At 40.1% G+C, this 25,032-nt stretch overlaps 2 long non-coding RNA genes across 2 annotated transcripts in view; both read left to right on the forward strand.

Annotated features, from left to right (window-relative positions):
- Positions 1 to 1,433: 1,433 nt before the first annotated feature.
- The window catches only part of LOC134617711 (uncharacterized), a 139,677-nt gene continuing 116,078 nt past the window's right edge, over positions 1,434 to 25,032 (forward strand). Inside the window, exons 1-2 of the long non-coding RNA XR_010091604.1 lie at positions 1,434 to 1,469; positions 10,269 to 10,304. This is a non-coding gene — a long non-coding RNA (uncharacterized LOC134617711). The remainder of the gene's footprint in view (positions 1,470 to 10,268; positions 10,305 to 25,032) is intronic.
- LOC134617700 (uncharacterized) lies at positions 2,911 to 3,487 on the forward strand. The gene is made up of 3 exons (XR_010091593.1): positions 2,911 to 2,969; positions 3,164 to 3,232; positions 3,391 to 3,487. It is a non-coding gene; the product is annotated as an uncharacterized LOC134617700 (long non-coding RNA).

Consider the following 25,032-nt stretch of genomic DNA (forward strand, 5'->3'; position numbering starts at 1 on the left):
CCATAAAACCTTAGAAAAATCAGTCTTGAGATATTTCTTGGCCCAGTCTTGACGTTTCAGCTTGTGTGTCTTGTTCAGTGGTGGTCGTCTTTCAGCCTTTCTTACCTTGGCCATGTCTCTGAGTATTGCACACCTTGTGCTTTTGGGCACTCCAGTGATGTTGCAGCTCTGAAATATGGCCAAACTGGTGGCAAGTGGCATCTTGGCAGCTGCACGCTTGGCTTTTCTCAGTTCACGGGCAGTTATTTTGCGCCTTGGTTTTTCCACACGCTTCTTGCGACCCTGTTGACTATTTTGAATGAAACGCTTGATTGTTCGATGATCACGCTTCAGAAGCTTTGCAATTTTAAGACTGCTGCATCCCTCTGCAAGATATCTCACTATTTTTGACTTTTCTGAGCCTGTCAAGTCCTCCTTTTGACCCATTTTGCCAAAGGAAAGGAAGTTGCCTAATAATTATGCACACTCGATATAGGGTGTTGATGTCATTAGACCACACCCCTTCTCATTACAGAGATGCACATCACCTAATATGCTTAATTGGTAGTAGGCTTTCGAGCCTATACAGCTTGGAGTAAGACAACATGCATGAAGAGGATGATGTGGACAAAATACTCATTTGCCTAATAATTCTGCACTCCCTGTATATATATATGTATATATGTACGTGTGTTTGTGTGTGTGTATTTTAATGTTGGATCATCACAGTGTTTTACTGACCAAAAATACTGATAAACAAGCAAAATTAGTGTCCAACACTGTATTACATCTAAAGAAAATGTTATTTTTATGTCATGGCTCCCATTTTTCCTGATAATGTTAATGCTAGAGGAAGTCTGGAACCGTTCTTGAGCGTTGGCAACTTTCACACACTATGTGCATCAGCGTTTCGCAACCCTGCTGTGAAACTTTATGTGGTCTTTGTTGCTGTGGCTCCTAAACACTTCCACTTTTCAGTTCATCGTGGACTTGGGTAGACTATGAAAGTACCACACTCAAATTCAGGAGGAGCCTATAGATATGGCTTCTTAGAATTGCTGCTTCCAGCTTGCTGATGGTTTCCAGCTGCTGGGAGTCCCCCCTCCAATCGTAGAGTGTCACCAAGAGACTTTCTTCAAAATGTCTGAAGAAAGCTGCACATGTTGTTTTATGTTTCATTTGACACAAAGTGACTAAAACAGAGTGGAGAAAATCCAGATTTCCAAACATCCTGAAGAACACGTTATTCAAATCTCTTTTGGTGCATGACTGCTAGAGTTCATTTGATTTTAAAATGTTGGTTTTGTTATGAAAACGTGTTTGCACAGGTAGTTTCAAGATTTTTTTTTTTTTTAAACAAAAAAAAAAAGCCCAAAAGAAATAGCAGGAGTGCACAGAGAAAGAGGGCGGGGATTCATTTTCTGTAAATGAAGAAGATGTCACATCAGTGAGAGGAACGATGAAGGAAACATCTCTGCAATGTCTGCTCAGTAAGTAAAAACCTCTTAAGGTTAACTAAAGTTTATTTTTACAGATTTTTTGATTGTTGATTGATGACAGATGAAAGAAAATGACATAAGCAACAAATGAAACAGTATTTCAAGAACGTTTAAAACAGAAACAAGACACATTTCAGCTGTGAAGAGGAAGTTTGAGCATCTTACACAGAAATAGGATGTGAAAAACTGAATTTAGCAATTTAGTGATTTTAAAAAAAGAACTGTACTGTGGACATACATTTACTATTACTTGTGATGTCTTTTTGACAATGCATACAGAAAGTCTACAGCACGAAAACAAAGTAGAACGATATTAAAAAAATGAAAAATTGATTTTTTTCCTGTTTGACAATAATACAAAAATTCATCCATCCTCAGATTAAGATCAAGACTGCTTGTTTCTGTTGTCTTTGTTATAAAAATAATTGAAGTTAAAGACTTTGTCTGATCTTGAAAATAAACATGTTTTATGTGAAGTTTTTTTTTCTATCAGTGTTTGTGTTTATGTCTGTGGACGTGATTCATGTCTGACTGCAGTCATCACATTTGACAAATCACAAGTTAAACATTTTGACATGAAGCATAAATCAGACTTTAGAGGAACATTTTAATCAACACTGACACCACAGAATCTCTTTATTGGACACAGCAGTACAGAACAAAATATGACTTATGACGTCACTAATTGACTGATTGATGACAAATTGATTTGTTTGTGAAAACTCAAACCAGCCTTTCCTCTTTAGTTCTGATCTCGCTGCTGAGCTGCACAACACACCAAGGTCAGTAACCTTCTTCTGTCACAGTTTAAACCTGATAAATGCTCACTGATATGACCTGATTGGGTTCATGTTTCACAATGGAAAGTGTAACAGATCATCAGTTTTTCATTTTAACCCTCACAGCTCGTCTGACTGTGAGTCCCAGCAGCTCTCAGTTCTTTAGAGGAGACTTTGTGTCTCTGAGCTGTGAGGAGGACGACAGCTCTGCTGGATGGACTCTGAGGAGAAACATAAGCAGACGACAGAGGACTCAGTGTGGAGATGGGTGGGGAGAAGCAGCTGGTTCTTCCTGTAACATCATTGTTCTCCCATGGGACAGTGGAGTTTACTGGTGTGAGTCCAGAGAGGGTCCCATCAGTAACATGGTTAACCTGACAGTCACTGGTAAGCTGAGTGTGTGGAGTTAGTGTTGATGAAGCTGTGTGTAAATGGATGAAATGCTGTAGTTTGTCTCTGTGTTGAGGTGGATCAGTGATCCTGCAGAGTCCTGTCCTCCCTGTGATGGAGGGAGATGACGTCACTCTGCTCTGTAAAACAAAGACCACTCCCTCCAACCTCCCAGCTGCTTTCTATAAAGATGGCTCCCTCATCAGGAAGCAGCCTACAGGTCACGTGACCATCATGCATGTTTCCAGGTCTGATGAAGGCGTCTACAAGTGTGACATCAGCGGTCATGGAGAGTCTCCATCCAGCTGGATCACTGTCACAGGTGACACACTCACCTGTCTGTGTTTCTGCAGCTTTCAACATTCACAATGTGATGACAACTTAATGACTGTGTTTGCTTTATTTTAGGGGAACACACCACCACACCTCCACCTACATCCACCTCTTCTCCTTATTTCTCCTGTGTCCCTCTATCACTCTTTTCTCTTGTCCTCACTGTGTCAGTTATTAGTTCAGTCTGTGTTCTGGTTCTTTTGGTGTTACTGGTTCTGCTGGTGAGACGAGAAGTTCAAAGGAAAACTGAACGTGAGTCTGAGACGTTTCTCTTTCAGATTTAGTTTCTCAGAGTAAAGTTCTGTAAATTGTTTTAACGTCATATTCACAAATTATTTAAACAGTTTCCTACTGTGATTATGAAACAGTGAATTACTTTGCTGTTCATTCTGGTTTCTTTTATCTGACAGGGGAGGAGTTGGAGATGATGACATCACGTACAGCAAAGGCTCAAGTCATCAACAACAGCCAATCAGAGGAAGCAGAGGTAGTTTTTAATGTGCTGTGTGTTGGGGGTTCATGTTGATATTCAAAGGAAAAATAAAAATATGTTAAATGAACTCTGTGAACTCACTGATCTTAAACTAATGTGTTAAACACAATTAAAATTCCTTAAATATTACTTGTATAATATGCATTGTTCACACTAACATTTGTTAAAGACTGAAGAATAACTCTTTGAGTTGGTTTAACTTGAGCCCAAAACACTTTCCCTCACACACAGCTTTTCATAAAAAACTTAAAATACATTACTTTTATTCTGCCCCTCCCCAGAACTGTGGAAACATCTGAATCTAATTTAGATTCATTCATTTTGACAGTTTATGATCCCGGGTAACATAAATCGGATGCCGAATTTCCACTTTAACAGCTTTTTACCATTAAAATACACACACAGATCATCTTACTTCCTGTTGCCTACACTGGTTTATTTTTAATTCTTTAAACGGTGAAGATTATTTGAGTTTGTCCATCCTCAATTTCTTCCTTTCAATCTAACCTCTCTTTTTCTTCTGTTCTGGTGTTTCCAAGTGAAGTGAGCTCTTTCTGTCATGGTCATGGCTCGGTGACCCAGTGTTTCTGTTTGTATTGTTATTCCTTGATTTCATGTGTCATTGTGAGTCTCTTGGTTTTGCTTTCTGTCTTAAGTATTCCTAGCTCCTTAGCTCTTTAGTTTTCATTGAGTTCTAGTTCTTAGGTTTTGGTTCCATGTGTGTACATTGTTGTGGGAGTTCTTGTGCCGTGTTTACCCTTGTGTTTGTGCTGTTATGTTTATCTGCCCCTCAGCTCCTCTGTGCACTAGTCTTAATAGTCAGTGTGCTCAGTTTTGCATCCTCCTTTCTCGTCATGTGTAATTATCCTCAGCCGTGTCTCCCAGCTTCTCCCTCTTTGCCCTGTTGACCTCCTGTATTTATTGTCTGTGCTTGTCTCTGTGCTTTGCCGCATCATTAACATTCTTGCCCTCAGACCTGCCTGTGTGTTTTGGTTCTAGTTCAGTTTCTAGCCCTCCTAGTTTGTTCTGTTTTTGACTTATGCCTGCCTGCCTGCACACGGTCATAACACTTTCATTTCTCTCCTTGTCAAATACAGCAGCTGGATCTTTAGCTACAACACACTTTGAGACAAACTGTTTGTGTGTTTGATGATCGTTGAGTGTTGAACGTTGGTTGAAACGTTACATTAGAAAGAACTTGTCATTTAAAAAAATCATACTCTCTTTATGTTCACACCTCTTCAGTCACACTAACCCAGCGGTGGGCAATCTCAGTCCACGAGGGCCGGTGTCCCTGCAGGTTTTAGATGTGTCCTCGAACCAACACAGCTGATTTAAATGGCTAAATTAGCTCCTCAAAATGTCCTGAAGTTCTCCTGAGGCCTGGTAACGAACTAATCATGTGATTCAGGTGTGTTGACCCAGGGTGAGATCTAAAACCTGCAGGGACACCGCCCCTCGTGGACTGAGATTGCCCACCCCTGCACTAGCCAGAAGCTGAAATATCAACCAGAACTTGTGGGCAGTTTGGTACAGATTATTATTTAGATTTTTGATTTTATGTATTAATAATGAATGGTGCTGATGTTGTCTGTAAACATTTAATTTATCTGCATCCTCACCAACATCAGCTACTTCCTCCTGTTGTTTTCAGTGAGCTGACATATGAAGTTAAACTGGGATCTCTCATCACAGTGCTGATGATAGTGTGTGTCAAAGTGTGGGTCTGTTTTGTTCCTTGTGGTAAAATTAGTTTTTGTTTCCTCTTCTAGTGTTAATAAGCAGTGACCAAATATAACTAGTGGGTGAGAAAAAAGATGATGATCACATCATCTTTGTGCTACATAATAACAATAAGTGTTCTTTTAACACACATCCTGTACACTAACAGTGTTTTTATAGTTGTAGCATATGCAGTGATGTCCTCTGTGTGTGTTTCACTGCACAGAAAGTCGTCCAGCTTTTGTCCTCTCAGCCCTGAGAACTGAAGACATCAGTTATGGACAAACAGCTGTCTGACCGAACAGGTACAGCTGCTCTTTATTCACTAATAACAAACTAAATACTTATGTTTTATGTCTCCGTCTCACTGTCTAAACACTCAACAACAAGTTTCTTTCTATTACCAAGTCACTGTAATTCATTCTGCTGACACTCTCTGTGATACAAACTACCAAACTAAATACTTTTAATTTGAATGTTGCGCTGAACAACATCAAACTGTTCACTATTTGATGTTTTTCAGGGAGCAGTGGGACAGCTGACGTGGCTCTTCTGATCAATTATTGATTCAGGAAACAGCAAAGCATGAAACTGAGTTTATGTCTGGAAGATGTCAGATACAGAAACTTCTCTTTAACATAAAGATTTGATTTTATTCTTCTTCAGACTTTAACTGTGATGCTCTGATACTTTCACTAACATTCTCCTGTTGTGTTCATTTACTTTACATAAACATGAGTTTGCAGAGCTGCTTATTCTTCTCATGTTGAACTGTGTGTGTTTGTGTTCAGACTTTAAACCAGAGCCAGACGTCGTCTACTCCTCACTGAAGTAGTCCACCAGTCCAACCACTGATGTCCAGCTGCTGGTCTCTAACTGGTCCACACAGCCACACAATATTGATTTGCATATATTCTGTAGTGTCTTCTCATTATAATATACACTCTCAGTGTTTGTATGAGTGTATGTTGTATAACTAAAATATGAATGTCATGTGTACAGCAGTGTCCTGCCTTCTCTGCAGCATCAATAAACTTTGCTGTCACATGTTGTTCCTGTCGTGTGGTTCTGTGGGTTTCAGAAGTATTGCTGATGGAAAATGTGAGTTGTGTTTCTAACTGATACACACCTCTATTCAGAGCAGATAAGAGAGAACAGACACACAACTTAACCTCAACCACAGACTAAAAACAGCAGGAACCTCATTCAATGGCTGAAATCACTAAGAAAAGGTGTTTGTTTCAAGAGTTGAGTATCAATTTGTGTAAAGTGGTAAGATTTTATTTCACCAAGACTAATGTTGAATTAGTTCTAAACAGGCACTTTTTCCTGTTCACAGCTTTTCTATTTGGGGTTTCTAATGAATGTTAATCAAATCAAAACCTCAACACTAGATTAAATTTATCCCACGCAAATCAAGCCTACCTCAGTTAGCGAGAGACTTATAACTGAAGCCACTGAATCCTTGGAGTCACCCTGCGTTGAGGTACAAGGAAGCACTGATGAAAAGTAGGTTACTGGAACAAGAAGGCACAAGTGGGAAAGGGATGAGAATAGGGCACTTGTGGAATGCTAATACACAGATAATCCCAAAGGAACGTGTTACATGAAGAATGTGAGGATCTATGGAATCTTTGATACTCAACATCTAGACCAGGGGTATTAAACTAAAATTTGAGGAGGTCCAGTAGGAGAAAATCTTCTCAAACAGAGGTCCGGGACATCATAATGTCTAACTTATGTTATGATTGTGATAGAGAAGCAGCCTTTTTTTTAATTAATATCTGAGCGTATGAAAAAATCAAATCAATGAAAATACAAGTTAAAAACATTCCAACAAAATTTATTGTTAACACTGAAACACACAGTAGGCCTACATTAGATACAGGACTGCTGTTTAAAATGAATTAGAAAAAATAAATAAAATGGCTAAATTGTGCATCTTAAAACAAAGTGCTTAATTTCAGAAAAAAATAGCAGCAGCTTGAGTTTCCCCTTTTCTTTACCTTTAACATCACGACTTGACAGTCTCAATACATTTTCAACAGATAACATGAAAACGTTTAAAAATTTTTACAGTTTCTCTTTCTTTCACCACCTTATATTCCACTTCACCACTTTCTGTTGTTCAGTGAGATAATTGAGCTTTAGTTTGCTCTACTAGGATTTTAAATCTGGGCTGGAATGGTGTCAGGGCCATTCTCATACACATGTGTAGGTGCTCATTGGTGAGCCTGAAACAATATTTAGTTTTTATTATGTTCATTGTGGAGAAAGCTTCCTCACATCTGTATGTGGAGCCAAGCCTTGCAGCTTCAGTTCATTCAGGTGTGAAGTGATATCAACCAAAAAGGCCACAATATCCATGTTTTTCCCATCATTTAAAAAGAGAGAAAAGTTTGTTGCTTTCTGACTTTCCAGCTCTTCCAAGAAAGCTGCTACTTCCCGTCTGATGGACCAAAATCGCTCCAATGCCCTGCCTTTGCTGAGCCATCTCACATTGTTGTGAAGCAGAAGATCACCAGCATGTGCATCAACTTCTCTGAGGAATTCCCTGAGCATGCGATGCTAATAAGAAGAAGATGCCCTGATAGACTTTATCATTTTCATTGTTTTCATCACCTCAGCATACTCATCTGACAGGGCGGAGCATAAGACAGACTGGTGAATAATGCAATGGTAAGATATTAGCTCAGGGTTGTCCTTCTTTCATTCTTGCTACAGCTCCTTTCTCTCTCCCCATCATAGCAGGGGCTCCATCTGTGGTTATTGAAACCACTTGGTTTTGCTCTATTCCTCGCTTTGTTAACATTTCCTTAATGACCAATAAATATCCTCTTGTAGTGCTGTGAAGGGAAGTTACAACTAGCAGGTCTTCGCAGAACTCTCACCGTCTCTTTCCTCTGTCTGTCTGTGTCTACATTCAGCGTTGCGATCGCCTTAAATGCACAGATTTGGTTGGCTAATTAGTGTCACGTGGTTGGCTTACCTCGCACACAATTGGTTTGTATGTTCCCTGGTCTAACATAATGTAACGTTACCACTTAAAATTGAATCGCCCCATCAAAATTAAATATAATTTAATATTTTGTTAACCATAGGTCCGGGTCCATATAGGATGGCGTCTGGGTCCAGACTTGGACCCCGGTCTGCCTGTTAGTGACCCTTGATCTAGACTAATTGTGAAAAAAATAGTAATTCAGTGTTCCAACATTTCAGCACAAATGAACCAGCAGCTAATAAATGGGCACGTCTAGATTGGCTAACTCAAGGCCGGACAGTCCTAATCCCCACAGATTGCTAGAAGGGAACGGTCCAATCCAACAACCGGCTAATAACCTGGAAGCTACGATGTCAGGCATCATAGTGGGTGAGATGAACAGGCACATGGTTCAGTACGTGAGCTTAGATTAAAAAATTATTATTTTCCAATCTGAGCTGCAGCAGCTCATGTGTTAGATCAGACTACACAGGCCAACATTTGCTCCCCACATGCATCAGTGAGCCTTGATGACCCTGTTGCTGATTCATCACTGTTGTTTCTCGAACCACTTTTGACAGACACTGACCTCTACACACTGGGAACACTACACAAAGAAAGAGTACAACACACACATGTATTCTTTCTTGTCTGGAAAACCAGCAGTAAGCCCAGACTTCTTGATCCTTAAAGCGTGTTAAACTCAGACTACATGGGCATAAAATTAGCATCTCTGAACCCAGCTCTGAACATGTGCTGTCTGTGTGGATTTTAAGATTCTTCTTCACTCTTTGTTTTAAATTTTCACACGTCTGAATATGTGAAAATTACACATTTGAATAACTTAACAATTACAAATACAGATATCAGTGTCACAGGCAAAGTCAGCGTAACCTGATCTTGATATGAATTTGGTTGCGATGGCAAGGCAAGAGAAAAAGCTCTTCCATCTCCTTACTGAAGGTGAAAGTTGATGTTCTGGTTCTCACCTCTCCACCTGATCAAGAAACAGACTCAATATAATGTGTGTGAACCAGCACAGCAAATCTAAAGTGGTCATTAAAATTACCTTTGATTTGAGTAAATGTTCCTGTGGAAAGGTGAATAAGAAACTTAAACACATCGAATCTCTTTACATGCCTTTCGTACATATGAAATATTACTCATGGATATATATCTGTAAAAGACAAATTTGCTGACAATTACTGGGATGCAGCACTGAACATGAGAGGAGCTAATCTGAAAATATGTGAACCAATCTTCCAGTTGCTCTCTGGTCTAGAGTCACTGTAAATTTTGCAGAGTCAGATGAGGCAGAGACGCAGGAGCTGTTGTGCATTCAAAGCTGTCTCTGAGCAGCTTCCAGTATATTTTTGTATGAGTGTAGCTTAGTAGGAAGGTGAGATAGAAATGCAGAGGGATAAAGCATGATGTTAGGGACAAAAGAAATATTTTTTAATGTGTAAGAGTTTTTTATGTACTTTAATAATGAAGGCTTGTAGAGCAAGGCCACTTTTAACTCACAAACTAAGTGCTCAGCCAGACTGAAAAACAGGAAGGTTTAGTGCACAGGCATATCAATAGATAAAGACACAGAAAAGAGGAACTTTCCATAAAAGCAATGTTTGAAACTGTGTGGCGTGTAAAGTACCAAAATAAAACCTATATGAGGCACAGTTTATGATTCTAATGTTAGAGATCCTGCAACTGGCGTTTGAGCTGTGCTGGGGTCTCTCTCTTCCGGAAGATGATTAAATAAAAAGAAATATTAATAATTTCACACACTATGAGTCGGTTTTCTCTGTTCTATCATGGGGACAAAAGGATCGGGGTTTAATAATGAAAACAAAGTAGAACGATACAAAAACTGAAAATCTTTCCTGATTAACAATGATCCAAAAATTCCTCTCTCCCCAGATTAAGATATAAAAGTTTCACATTTTGACATGAAGCCTAAACCCGATAGCACAGAATCTCTTCTCTTTATCGGACACAGCAGTAAAGAAGATAATATAACTTATCACTTGACTGATTGACTAATTGATGAAATATTGATTTGTTTGTGAAAACTCAAACCAACATTTCCTCTTTAGTTCTGATCTCACTGCTGAGCTGCACAACACACCAAGGTCAGTAACCTTCTTCTGTCTGTTTATCCTTTAAATGTTTAGTGATGTTTCCCATCAGGACTGAAGCTTTGAAGACAACAACAAAAGCAAGCAATTAATTTCATTAATGGTTGACAAAATTACACCAGATAATGCTGTTGAATATATTAAATCACCATCATAGACAAAGTTCGCTGACAACAGTTGTTGGCAAAATTTGTCCCATTTCCACATCTCTTTGTCACATCTTTGGTTTCAGACATTGTTCCTCACAATTCCCTTGAAGGACCTGCTGTTCATCTGTTGAGGTTTTTTCAACATTAACATAGCTGTCAGAAAAACAATCACAGAATTAGTTTCAGGTTTAGCGATTTTTTTAATCTATTGGTTTGTAATCATGTTGTTTTTGATAATGATAAAAAGAATAATCAGTTGTTGTTGTTGTTTTTTTCATTTTAACCCTCACAGCTTGTCTGACTGAGTCCCAGCAGCTCTCAGTTTTTTATTAGAGACTTTGTGTCTCTGAGCTGTGAGGAGGACGACAGCTCTGCTGGATGGACTCTGAGGAGAAACACAAGCACAGAACAAAGGACTCAGTGTGGAGATGGGTGGGGAGGATGGTCTGGTTCTTCCTGCAACATCAGCTACATTTACACATCAGACAGTGGAGTTTACTGGTGTGAGTCCAGAGAGGGTCCCATCAGTAACATGGTTAACCTGACAGTCACTGGTAAGCTGAGTGTGTGGAGTTAGTGTTGATGAAGCTGTGTGTAAATGGATGAAATGCTGTAGTTTGTCTCTGTGTTGAGGTGGATCAGTGATCCTACAGAGTCCTGTCCTCCCTGTGATGGAGGGAGATGACGTCACTCTGCTCTGTAAAACAAAGACCACTCCCTCCAACCTCCCAGCTGCTTTCTATAAAGATGGCTCCCTCATCAGGAAGCAGCCTACAGGTCACATGACCATCCAGCATGTCTCCAGGTCTGATGAAGGCCTCTACAAGTGTGACATCAGCGGTCATGGAGAGTCTCCATCCAGCTGGATCACTGTCACAGGTGACACACTCACCTGTCTGTGTTTCTGCAGCTTTCAACATTCACAATGTGACGACAACTTAATGACTGTGTTTGCTTTATTTTAGGGGAACACACCACCACACCTCCACCTACATCCACCTCTCCTCCTGGTTCCACCTGTGTCTCTCCATCACTCTTCTCACTTGTTCTCACTGTGTCATTTCTTAAATCAGTCTGACTGGTTCATGTTGAGATTCAGAGGAACTATAAAAGTTGGTTAAATGAACTCTGTGAACTCACTGAGCTTAAACTAATGTGTTAAACACATTATCCATTGTTTTAACTCTGTGAATTCTTTCTTTCCTCCCATCCCCAGATTCTCGAGGTTCTGGGTGCGAGACTGAAGTGTTTTATCACAGGACGATCCTTGTGAAGGTCTGTTTGATGTGGTAGAACTTCCTGCCCTTTGTATGGTTTCACTGTGTTACCTATGGTAAACCATACATTGGGTGTGGGGGAGACTACCCTCTTTATGACCAGGATGTTCCACCTGCTTTCATGTTTTATGACCCTTTGATCAGCAGAAGGACACACACACAAATACACACCCACACACACTCTTGTATATACATTTAGATACAGTGCCTTGTCTTTGTAACCAAAGGGGGGTTATGAGGGGAGGTACTATTGTTTTGTGTGAACTGTGTTTTTCAATAAAAGACAGCGAGAGGAGGCCTTCATCGGGGTCATTTCCATGCTGGACACCGATGAGGCCTCCCCTTGCGCAAGTAATCGATCAAATGCTGTTGCCTTGTTTTTCTTTCACTGGAATAAGTCCTGGATACAGCGGGGTCTAAGTTCAGACCCAACACTAACGTTTGTTAAAGACTGACGAATAACTCTTTGAGTTGGTTTAACTTGAGCCGAAAACACTTTCCCTCACACACAGCTTAAACTAATGTGTTAAATGCAATTAAAGCTCCTTAAGTATTCATTGTATAATATGTATTGTCCACTTTACATGTGTTAAAGTTTGAGGAATCACTCTTTGAGTCAATTTAGCTTTATCCAAAAAAGCTTTCTTCCATACTTGACTTTTAATAAGAAAATAAATGAATACATAAACACATTATTACTGTTATTACTATGACTCTCTGAATCTAAATATAAATGGATGAGTCACATTTAAAGAGCCAGAAAGTAACATGGATGAAATGCCAAGTTTCACATTTATCAGCCTCTTATCATAGAAATTACACACATGCAGATCATATTACTTCCTATTGGCCACACTGGTGTATTTTTAATTTTTTTCTACTGTGGATTTTTCTTTATTTTTAGTTTATTTTTATTTTTCAGTTCTCCACTGCTCTCTCTGTGTTGTCATTTCTTAAATGAATCTGTGGGTTCTTACTAGTGTTACTGGTTCTGTTAGGGAGACCATGTGTTCACAGGAAAACTGAAGGTGAGACTCAGACTTTGTTTTTCACAGTAAATTATTTTGATGTAATATTCACTAATATGTTTCTCACAGTATGAAACAAAAAATTATTTCGCTTTTCATTCTGACTCATTTCAGCTGATGGAGGAGACGTTGGAGATGATATCACACACAGGCACAGAAAATCTCAAGTCATCAACAACAGCAAGTCAGAGGAAGAAGAGGTTAGTTTTTAACATGCTTCCTCTGAATATTGATGTTAATATTCAGAGGAACTATAAAAGTTGGTTAAATGAACTCCCTGAGCTTAAACTAATGTGTTAAACGCAATTAAAACTCCTTAAATATTACTTGTAAAATGTATTTTTATTTATTTATTTTTTAATTTTTTCCGCTGTTGATTTTTTTTTTAAGTTTGTACATCCTCAATTTCTTCCTCTTGATTTTAAAGTGATATTGGTTATTTATTTTTAGTTATTACCTCTTGGTGGGCGTATTCTTGTTACCCTGCTGTGCAGGTGTTACACAACTTTATGAATACAATAACTCGATATGTACAAAACATCTCATACAAGTTCAAACATTGGTGACCTTGACCTTACAGCAATGTTCCCTCTAATTTTTCACGTGTCTGAGCGAACACACAAACTCTCTGAGCGACCCCTTAGACCACTGTGAGCGACATCATACGTGTGCACTGTGGTCACGCCAGCATCAAATCCATCCAAGTTACATGGTTTATTAAAATAATTAAATTACAGCATTTACATTTATGTTAGACTACTTTTAATTAACTGCTTTAGCCCACTTATAAATGAAAATTTAAAAAACCTTGTTCATGACCTGTGTAGTATGTTAACACTATTGGAAGTAAAAATAACTTGAACTCCAATTTTGAAAACACAACTTTCTTTCTTTTAAAAAAAGCTCTGACTTGTATTATGAGTCTGTGGTCTGGGAGAGAGTCCTGTAACTCTGTCTGCCAAATACAGTAAATAATGACCAATGTTGGGCAATTAATTATATAGTTACTTCTTCAAAAAAGTAACTGAGTTTGGCAAACAAAGTTTTTTGCAGCTATTTTTTTAATGCAGCCAAGGTGTTTTTAAATAAACATTTCAAACTATTTACAGAACAATCAGCTGTTCTGCATCAAATTTGATGCCACACAAATTATTTGTGCCACTCCAAAAAATAATTTCTGTCCACTATGAGATAAAGGAGAACAACACAACCCTGACAACAGGAGATGTATCACTCCTGTAACACCTGTAACATTCAGCAGTCACCTCATTGTTCTGACACACACAACACACCTATTGACTACACTACACACTAACTACACAATATTTGCGCTAAACGTCTCAAATCTCTCACATCTCAAAACACCGCCGTCACTCCTAAAACTTCCTCATGTTTCTTAACAACTAGATGCCACATTGCCATATCATTTTTTGATTGGTCGACATGGTACTTTTTTCGACCAATGGGAAAGGGTGGGGGGTTGGTTTTGTTTTTGCTCACAGGCGGAGAGTGCTTTCGAGCGTTTTCCTTATAAAACACCGTTTCTACCGTTTCTTCCCGCAGGAAATATAAACAACGATAGTATTCAGGAAGAAAACCAAACATTGTATATATTTTTATCATAACTCTGGTTTTACGTGGCCTATCAACACAATTTAAAAACTGGTATAAAGTCCACACGTTTCCCTTTTTCAATTGTTCCATGTGACCTGCTCACCTCTTCAATGGTTGTACACGTTGTCATTAACGTGGCTTCACTCCTCATCAGCCACGCCGCTTTGCCAGCTAAAACTCCAGTGTCGGCACATAAGGACGCTGTCATAGCCTGTCAACGACATTGATTGGCTGCGTATATACGAATGTGAATCGCATCATTGGCTGGACTATGGGATAAGGTGGCATCGTTCTAAACCCATACGGGAGCAGCCAGTCACTTACTGACTAACACTGCAAAACAGAATTGTTAAAGTATTAATTTTAATTTCAATTCAGGTCAGATTTTTTTTTGTGCGCAACACAGATTTTCTGTGCGCAGAGACCGTGCCAGCAGTGCGCAATTGCGCACGTGCGCAGCTTAGAGGGAACATTGCCTTACAGTCCGATGTAAAATTGTCTGAAAAGCTTTTTAATGCAAAACGTAAAAGAGGTCATGTAGGATTTCTTAAACCCATGCCATAGCTGTATTTACTCAGGAGGGATTTCATATAGACTTCTCGTACTGATAAATTAGCAATTTTGACACAATTGATGCATTTTTTACTTTGCAGGTTTCTCAGTGGTGCAGTATAATATGTACAGTTAAGCCCATAATTATTCATACCCCTGGCAAATTTTGACTTAAAGTTGCTTTTATTCAACTAGCAAGTTATTTTTTGACTGGAAATGACACAGGCGTCTCACAAAAGACAAGATGATGTACAAGACGCATCATTGTGGAAAAAAAATATTTCTCAGCTGTTATTTACATTTGAGCAAAAAGTATATATACAGTGGGGCAAAAAAGTATTTAGTCAGCCACCGATTGTGCAAGTGCCCCCACCTAAAATGATGACAGAGGCCAGTAATTTGCACCAGAGGTACACGTCAACTGTGAGAGACAGAATGTGAAAAAAAAATCCATGAATACACATGGTAGGATTTGTAAAGAATTTATTCGTAAATCAGGGTGGCAAATAAGTATTTGGTCACCTCAAACATGGAAAATCTCTGGCTCCCACAGACCTGTAACGTCTTCTGTAAGACGCTTTTCTGTCCCCCACTCGTTACCTGTATGAATGGCACCTGTGCGAACTCATCATCTGTATAAAAGACACCTGTCCACAGCCTCAAACAGTCAGACTCCAAACTCCGCCATGGCCAAGACCAAAGAGCTCTCGAAGGACACCAGGAAAAGTATTGTAGACCTGCACCAGGCTGGGAAGAGTGAATCTACAATAGGCAAGCAGCTTGGTGTGAAAAAATCAACTGTGGGAGCAATCATCAGGAAATGGAAGACTTACAAGACCACTGATAATCTCCCACGATCTGGGGCTCCACGCAAGATCTCATCCCGTGGGGTCAAAATGATCATGAGAACGGTGAGCAAAGATCCCAGAACCACACGGGGGGACCTGGTGAATGACCTGCAGAGAGCTGGGACCAAAGTAACAAAGGTCACCATCAGTAACACACTAAAACGGCAGGGAGTCAGATCCCGCAGTGCCAGACGTGTTCCGCTGCTGAAGCCAGTGCATGTCCAGGCCCGTCTGAAGTTTGCCAGAGAGCACATGGATGATACAGCAGAGGATTGGGAGAATGTCATGTGGTCAGATGAAACCAAAGTAGAACTTTTTGGTATAAACTCAACTCGTCGTGTTTGGAGGACGAAGAATACTGAGTTGCATCCCAAGAACACCATACCTACTGTGAAGCATGGGGGTGGAAACATCATGCTATGGGGCTGTTTTTCTGCCAAGGGGACAGGACGACTGATCCGTGTTAAGGACAGAATGAATGGGGCCATGTATCGTGAGATTTTGAGCCAAAACCTCCTTCCATCAGTGAGAACTTTGAAGATGAAACGCGGCTGGGTCTTCCAACATGACAATGATCCAAAACACACCGCCCGGGCAACAAAGGAGTGGCTCCGTAAGAAGCATTTGAAAGTCCTGGAGTGGCCTAGCCAGTCTCCAGACCTCAACCCCATAGAAAATCTGTGGCGGAGTTGAAAGTCCGTGTTGCTCGGCAACAGCCCCAAAACATCACTGCTCTGGAGAAGATCTGCATGGAGGAATGGGCCAAAATACCAGCTACTGTGTGTGCAAACCTGGTAAAGACCTATAGTAAACGTTTGGCCTCTGTTATTGCCAACAAAGGTTATGTTACAAAGTATTGAGTTGTATTTTTGTTATTGACCAAATACTTATTTGCCACCCTGATTTACGAATAAATTCTTTACAAATCCTACCATGTGTATTCATGGATTTTTTTTTTTCACATTCTGTCTCTCACAGTTGACGTGTACCTCTGGTGCAAATTACTGGCCTCTGTCATCATTTTAGGTGGGGGCACTTGCACAATCGGTGGCTGACTAAATACTTTTTTTTAAATACTTTTTTGCCCCACTGTGTATATATATATATATATATATATATATATATATATATATGTAGTATAAAAGACACTCTGTAGTAGGGATGGGTACCGGTGTCCGGTGCCATAATGGCACCGGTTCTGACATAAACGGTAGTATCCAGACCGAAAAGCAGCGCACATTTCGGTGCTTTATTTCGGTGCTTTATTTCGGTGCTTTTTTTTCCTGAGCCAATTCTAGCCAATCGTTTTACGTTTCCGAGGATAGTAGGCGGGCCCAGTTACGTACGTTCTTTTAGAGCAGAGCTACAGATTAAAAATGCCCAAGGCGAAGTGGTCAAATGTCTGGCTGTACTTCGCAGCAAAAGATGCAAACTCAGCAGCCTGCAACAAGTGCTTTAAGCTGATACTGTGATACTGTCAAAGGAGGTAACACCTCGAATCTGATGAAACACCTGGCGACGCATAGCGGGTTTTTTTAAAGCCGAGAAATGCACCGTATTTGATAGCTTGCTGCGAGACCTCACACCGAGCACATCTACTGCGGGTGTGGTGCCTGTTATCGGACCCGGAGTTAGCAACATCCCCCAAAAACTCGAAGAGTAGAGTCCTGGCCCCTAGCCCTGCCAGTGTAGCAGAAATGATGAGGATGGTGATGGCAGCAGCAGCCGTTCTTCTCTGCGTGAGTAGCTTAATGTTGTTCGTGTGTAATTTATGTTGAGCAGGCTAACCATGTTATTAAATTAATGCATGTAAGGTGAACTAGCAAACACCGTCGTAGTTACATGCGGCTGTCTTCTTGTTTGATGGCAGATACTCCCTTCACCCTGGCCAAAAAGGCCAAAATGACCACAAAGAAAAAGTGGAAAACAGTTAAACATGAGAGGTTTTTGGACCAATTTTGTGTTTTTTCCATTGTTTAAGCACTGCTTCCAGCCAAGAGTGATACCATATATGCCCTATAGCTGCAGAAAAGGCTAACATTGTTATCTTTTTACAAAAAACAGCTGAACGTGAGAGGTTTTTGGACCAATTTTGTGTTCTCCATTCTTTAAGCACCGGTTCGAGCACCGTTTAAGCACCGGCACCGTTTCAAAAGTACCGGTTTGGCACCGGTATCGGATAAAACCTAAATGATACCCATCCCTACTCTGTAGGTATTTTACTGGGCTGCTAGTCAGCCGAGGCTTCTCTGGAGCTCTTTGTCCAGCTCGGGTGTTTCAGTGCAGCTCTCTGAGCTTCAGCAGTAGAACTGAATCCACAGGCTTTAGCAGCAGCACAGAAAATGACACGCGACTGCTCACATGTTTTTTTACAAATGTATTCATTTTTTTTTACATTCATTCATAACCAAATTTAACTTCTGTCCATGCTGCTTAACTTGCTGTACTCAGGGTTAAGAAAAGCAGGCCAAAAGCTTGCTTCAGGCAGCTAATATGACTTTATAGGTATTAACTTGGAGTCAGTGCAAGGTGATGCCAATGTTTTCACATCTGCCTTTCAATGCTGCACTCAGCATAAGTGTATTTAATGCTGAATTCATTCTATTTCGTGAGTTTGGTGATGCTGAACTCATTTTGTTCTATGCTTACAGTCACAGGCTCGTAGGGAACTGTGGAAGTTCCAATTTAACTTCAGTGTCTTTGTAATCAGAATCAGAATCAGAATACTTTATTGATCCCTGGGGGAAATTATTTCTTTGTTACAGTGCTCCATTATACACCAACATTAACAAAACAGACAACACGCTAACTAGTACAATATATATATATATATATATATATATATATATATATATATATATATATATATATATATATATATACATATCTCTCTCTCTCTCTCTCTCTCTCTCTCTATATATATATATATATATATATATATACATACACACATAAGTCACACAATAATAAATAGCTGGAAAAGAAACGTGTAGTTGTGGCAGTAACCAGTGTGTTAAGCAGATGCATTATACAGGGAGATGGCCACAGGCAGGAATGATTTCCTGTGTCGTTCAGTGGTGCTTTTCGGTACTCTCAGTCTCTCACTGAACGTGCTCCTGTGACTGACCAGCATGTCATGGAGTGGGTGGGAGGTGTTATCCAACATTGTCTTTATTTTGGACAACATCCGCCTCTCCGACACCACCTTGAGGGAGTCCAGCTCCATCCCAACAACATTACTGGCCTTACAGATCAGTTTATTGAGTCTGTTGGCATCTGCGACCCTCAGCCTGCTCCCCCAGCATGCCACAGCATAGAGGATCGCACTGGCCACAACAGACTCGTAGAAAATCCTCAGCATTTTCTGGCAGATGTTGAAGGACCTCAGTCGCCTCAACAAATAGAGACGACTCTGGCCCTTCCTGTAAAGTGCTGTGGTGTTTTTAGCCCAGTCCATTTTATTGTTAATGTGGAGTCCAAGGTATTTATAGTCCTCCACAATGTCAACACTGGATTGAAACAGGGGTCAAGTGTTTCCTTCTCTTCCTGAAGTCCACGATTAGTTCTTTGGTCTTTGCCAGGTTGAGCTGCAGATGATTCTGCTCACACCACGTGACAAAGGTGACGACCACAGCCCGGTACTCCGTCTTATCACCCAGCAGGGTCGGCCTGATGGTATTGAAAGCACTGGAAAAGTAAAAAAACATGACCCTCACAGTGCTCGCCGGCTGGTCCAGATGGGCGTAGACACGATCAAGCAGGTAGATGATGGCGTCCTCTGTTCCGAGACGAGGCTGATAGGCAAATTGAAGGGGATCCAGATGTGGTCTGACAATGGGTCGCAGCTGGTTCAGGATGAGCCTTTCCAGGGTCTTCATGATGTGGGAGGTCAGTTTCATGGGCCTGTAATCCTGGGGGCCACTGGGACGTGGCGTCTTTGGTACAGGGACGAGGCATGATGTCTTCCACAACACTGGTACCCTCTGCAGACTCAGACTCAGCATAAACAGTTTATGAAAGACTCCACACAGCTGGGGGGCACAGGTCTTGAGGACGTGGGGACTCAAACTGTAACAAACTGTAGTTACCGAGAGTTGATATTTACAGCAGTTTTTGGACAAACTTGTGCTCTTCAGGCAGAGCTGGTATCTGATGCAAAGCCTGATTGATGATGATTTTTATCTGCGATATTAAGAAACACTTCAGAATTGTGTGCTCAGTGTTTGTATTCTAATAATTAAAGACCAAGTTGAATATAAAACTCTTTTTCACACCTCCAAATCATGTGACGTCACCTTCAGGTGCTTCTCAGACACAAATTCACTCATAAGCTGTTGAGCTGCATCCTGGTCAAACATGTGTACTGTGTTTGTGTGTGTCAGAGATGATGAATGTTTCCATAATATTTCCAAAATATTTCCATGTTCCTCTTTATATTTTCCATCAATACACACCCGTGTTGACATTCCTCCTGTCAGTCAGCTCTCTGGGTTTTTAAGCTCTGTTAAGAGCAGAACAAAACACATGACTTTCCTGTTAGGGCTGGGTATCGTCACTGAATTCTAGAATCGATTCAATTCTGATTCATAAGGTCCCGAATCGATTCGATCCACGAGTCGATTTAATTCGATTCAATTCGATTTGAATCTAAGAAATTTTGACAGTCAGAAATATTATAATTCAGATCAGATCTACTCAAAAATCCATCCACAAGCTTCAACGCATCCAGAATTCTGCTGCCTGTATCATCACCAGGACCCCTTCTATCCACCACATCACTCCTGTTCTGCAGCAGCTTCATTGGCTCCCGTTCAAGTATCGTATCAATTTCAAAATACTCTTGTACGCATTTAAAGCTATTCATCATCTCTCTCCACCATATCTCTCTGATCTGGTTAACATCACTGCCCCATCTCGTTGTCTCCGATCTTCTTCTTCCCTTTCACTCTCCGTCCCCTCCCCCCGCCTTGTCACCATGGGGAGCAGGGCTTTCAGCTGCTCTGCTCCTCGACTCTGGAATTCCCTACCTCCTGATTTAAGAAATATCTCTACCTTCTCTCTCTTTAAGTCCCAACTCAAAACCCACCTGTTCAAAATAGCTTATCCCACATAACCTCTCCATTCGGCTATTTTAAATTTGTTTATGTATTATGATTGTGTAAACTCTTTGCTTTTATGTTGCTTTTTACTCTACTGTGTACAGCGACCTTGAGTGTTTTGAAAGGCGCTTTCAAATAAAATGTATTATTATTATTATTATTATTAGATCAGTACATTTACATATTTTTTGTATAAATAAAAAGGAAGCTGACACACGCAAGACTTTATCAAAGGTGTGAGCTTCACAGCAAATGCCTTTGTGTCAAAGTAGCTGAAGATAAAACAGAAAAACATGAAGATGATTTTCCTGGCCTGGATTTTATAAAAATATTCTGCAGTACATCAAAAATGAAAGAAAACTATTAATCAACATATGAATGTTACCTCTGACGTTACAGCGGTTTTATTAGAGACACGGCTGAGCGTTTTGCATTTTGCATAATTTTAAAAAGTTTCATTTGGTTCTGTATTGAACGGCAGAAATTATGTTTTCTTTTCGGAAGAATGTAAAAGGGGAAGAAAAAAAACAGCGTCCGACAGGCTGTAGAGACGGGAGGGAGGGAGGGGGAGAGAGAGAGGGAGCTGTGCATCGTGGTGGAGGCAAAACAGTAAAAGACAGAGTGAATTCATGACGATGTTTATGTGAAGTGTAGTTTGGATCTTCTTTTGCTGCTGGTTCGGTCAATATTGTTGGAGAGAGATCAAACTAACAGCTTTAGAATCAGCGCAAAAAGGGTGTGGACACAAAGCGCGGACCCGCCCACAGATCAGAATCAGCAAGCTGTCAGCTTTCAGCCCTGACCGTGTCCGTGCCGTCAGGTGGGAAAAGCGACATCTCACTGATTCTGATCCGCGCTGTGTGTTTACGTCTTTGTGCAGAATCCGTGTTCCTGCTCTCATTTACTGTCTTAACTGTTTGGTGGTTGTTGAAACTTTGTGAGATTTCACCAGAGATTCTGGCATTTCGGGAAAAATAAATTTTTAGATTAACAAAAAAAAAAAAAAAAAGAAAAAAATCGATTCAGGATTTTAATGAATCGATTTTACGTTGTCCAAGCCAGAATCGATTTTAATCGATTATAAAAACCCACCCCTAATTCCTGTTTATAAAAGCAGACAGCTGCTTAGACTCTTAATGTTCGTTTGCACACAGGTGTCTCTGGCTTCCTTACACAATCCATGCAGTAAGTGGGGTTAGGTTCTTTCCAAGCTAGGTTTGGTTAACTAGTGACTCTAAATTGCCCATAGGTGTCAAGAGTGCGAGTGGTTTATGGTTTGTACAGTGTCTTAACGTTAAATTCTGTTTCACCAGAATGACTCAATGACTCATAAGCTTTTAACTTTACGTATCATAAGAGAAACAGGCATGTTTCGAGTCTGCGGGCTTTATGTTCCCACATTCCTCCTGCCAAATCGCCTATGGGTTTGTTAAACCAATTTTATTAGCGTGAGAATGCATAAGTAATTGTCCATCCTGTTTATCCAAACAGCCTCACAGGGTTTAAAGCTGACCACCAGAGACCCACAGAATTCAAGTCAGTTTCATTTTACTGAGCCTTTGTTCCAACATAGACTTGTGTATTTAACACAGTAAACCTGCAGCAAAGATTGTGTTAATCGATCTGAGAGGGATTTCTGTGATTTTTTTAAAAAGAAATAAAAGCAGAGAACAGTGGAAACTTTCCATCTGATAGTGTGATTTAAAGCTTCTCATAATAACAACCCAAAAATTCACACTTTACAGAGGACACAAAAACATTTTAGAAGTATAATGCATTACTTTATTTTAAGTCATCTGTTTGGTATAACCGAATATAGTATATAGATAGATATATAGATATAGTATAACCGAAATAATATGTATCTTTTCCTGATCATCAGTTTTTGGAAAACATCAAATGGCACAGGAAAACGTATCATTACAGGATGTCCTGAAGAAAACCCCTGTGTGTCCTCCTGGCTGACCTGCAGGTGAGAAACAGGTGTGAGGTGTCAGCTGTCAGGTAGGTGATGAGTGAAGAACAGAACAGAATCCATTTCCTCTTCAAACTGCTGTCAGACATTATCTACTGCACTCTGATCACATCACTCAGACCAGCTGCTTTCTACAAAGTCTCATCAACAACATCTTTAGAAACAAACATCAACAACCAGGAAGCAGCTTCACCTCTGATCACACACACACACTCAACTCTACTCACTCACCTGGAGGAACAACAACAATCAGGTAGGTGTTGCTGATGGGCTTGGCGTTCTTCTCTCTTAAGACACAACACTCATATCTTCCAGTGTCATTAGTTGTCACGTCCTTCAGAATCAGAGCCACGTCTCCACCCTTCATCTCTTGGTCCTGCAGATCCACCCGGTTCTTAACACAAACTTGACGTGGCAGACTGGCATCCTGTCCAGGCCCAGCTATGATGTTTTTCTGGGCTGAATGAAGAAACAGAGCAGAGAGGTTAAAGGGATTAGACTTCACATCTAGAGTCGTTATGATGTTGATGAGTCACAACGTAGAGACCATTGGTCTGTACTGAACCAAAGGAGGGGAGCAAAACAGAAACAGACAGACCGTCTTTCAGTCCAACAGATCCATCTTGGTCCTGAGGATCCACGCACTTAAGACGTGGATGTTTGTGCAGTCCATCTTTGTTCTGCTCTATAGTCGGGTCAGGATCATTGTCAGCCACAAGAGTGTTCTGTAAAGGCTCAGTCCTGATGTTTTCAGGAGCTGAAAGAATAAACACATCAAAGTAAAGAGGTTAAAAAGGTCACTTTTAAACAAGAAACAGACTGTGTGCACAATTATTAGGAATGTGGGTATTTAGGCCATATATAATTTTTTTATATAGTTCTTAATATATCACATGTAGCAGTAATAATTAATGCTTTATTTTAAACCCTATACTACAAATTATGGGGATACATGTTTGTATATAGTTCTTAATATAAAATTTCAAATGGCAGAAGAAAACTCATCACAGAAGCTATTGTTACAGTGGGTTCTGAAGCCATCCTCTGTAGGGGTTGGTTTCTATAACCGATTTATCGATTAAAATCGATTCTGGCTTGGATAACGGGATATCGATTCATTAAAATCCTGAATTGATTTTTTAATATAAATTTTTTTTGCCCGAAATGCCAGAATCTCAGGTTAAACCTCACAAAATTTCAACAACCACCAAGCAGCTAAGACAGTAAATAAGAGCAGGAACACAAAGACGTAAACACACAGCGCAGACCCGCGGATCAGAATCAGTGAGATGTCACCTTTCTCACCTGATGGCACGGACACGGTCGGGGCTGAAAGCCGACAGCTCCCTGATTCTGATCTGTTGGTGGGTCCATGCTTTGTGTTTACGTCCTTTTTGCGCTGATTCTAAAGCTTTTAGTTTGATCTCTCTCCAAACAATATTGACCGTACCAGCAGCAAAAGATTCAAACTACGCTTCACATAAACATCATCATGAATTCCCTCTGACTTTTACCGTTTTGCTTCCACCATGATTTAAAAAAAAAAAAAAAAAAAAAAATCACACTTCATGCACAGCTCTCTCTCCTTCAAGAACAGTTTCCCATCTAATAATCTGTTTTCTACATTATTCGCTTGCTTGTTATGCACAAGTCTACTGTTGTTTACAGCACTGTCGCCGCTGTTTTTTTCCTTTTACTTATTTCCGAAAAGAAAACCTAATTTCTGCCGTTCAATACTGAACAAATTTAAACTTTTTAAAATTATGCAAAATGCAAAACACTTAGCCGTGTCTCTAATAAAACCGCTGTAACGTCAGAGGTAACGTTCATTTGTTGATTAATGGTTTTCTTTTGTTTTTGATGTACTGCAGAATATTTTTATAAAATCCCAGGCTAGACAAAATCACCTTCATGTTTTTCTGTGTTTTATCTTCAGCTACTTTGACACAAAGGCATCTGATGTGACGCTCACACCTTTGATAAAGTCTTGCGTGTGTCAGCTTGCTTTTTATAGATACAAAAATATGTAAATTTACTGATCTGAATTATAATATTTCTGACTGTCAAAACTTCCCAGATTCAAATCTAATTGAATCGTGGATCAAATCGATTCTAGAAATCAGTGACGATATCCAGCCCTAATCCTCTGTGTCTCCTCCTGTCTGACCTGCAGGTGAGAA

Source organism: Pelmatolapia mariae, linkage group LG3_W, assembly GCF_036321145.2.
Source record: "Pelmatolapia mariae isolate MD_Pm_ZW linkage group LG3_W, Pm_UMD_F_2, whole genome shotgun sequence".
In the NCBI taxonomy this organism is placed as follows: Eukaryota; Metazoa; Chordata; class Actinopteri; order Cichliformes; family Cichlidae; genus Pelmatolapia; species Pelmatolapia mariae.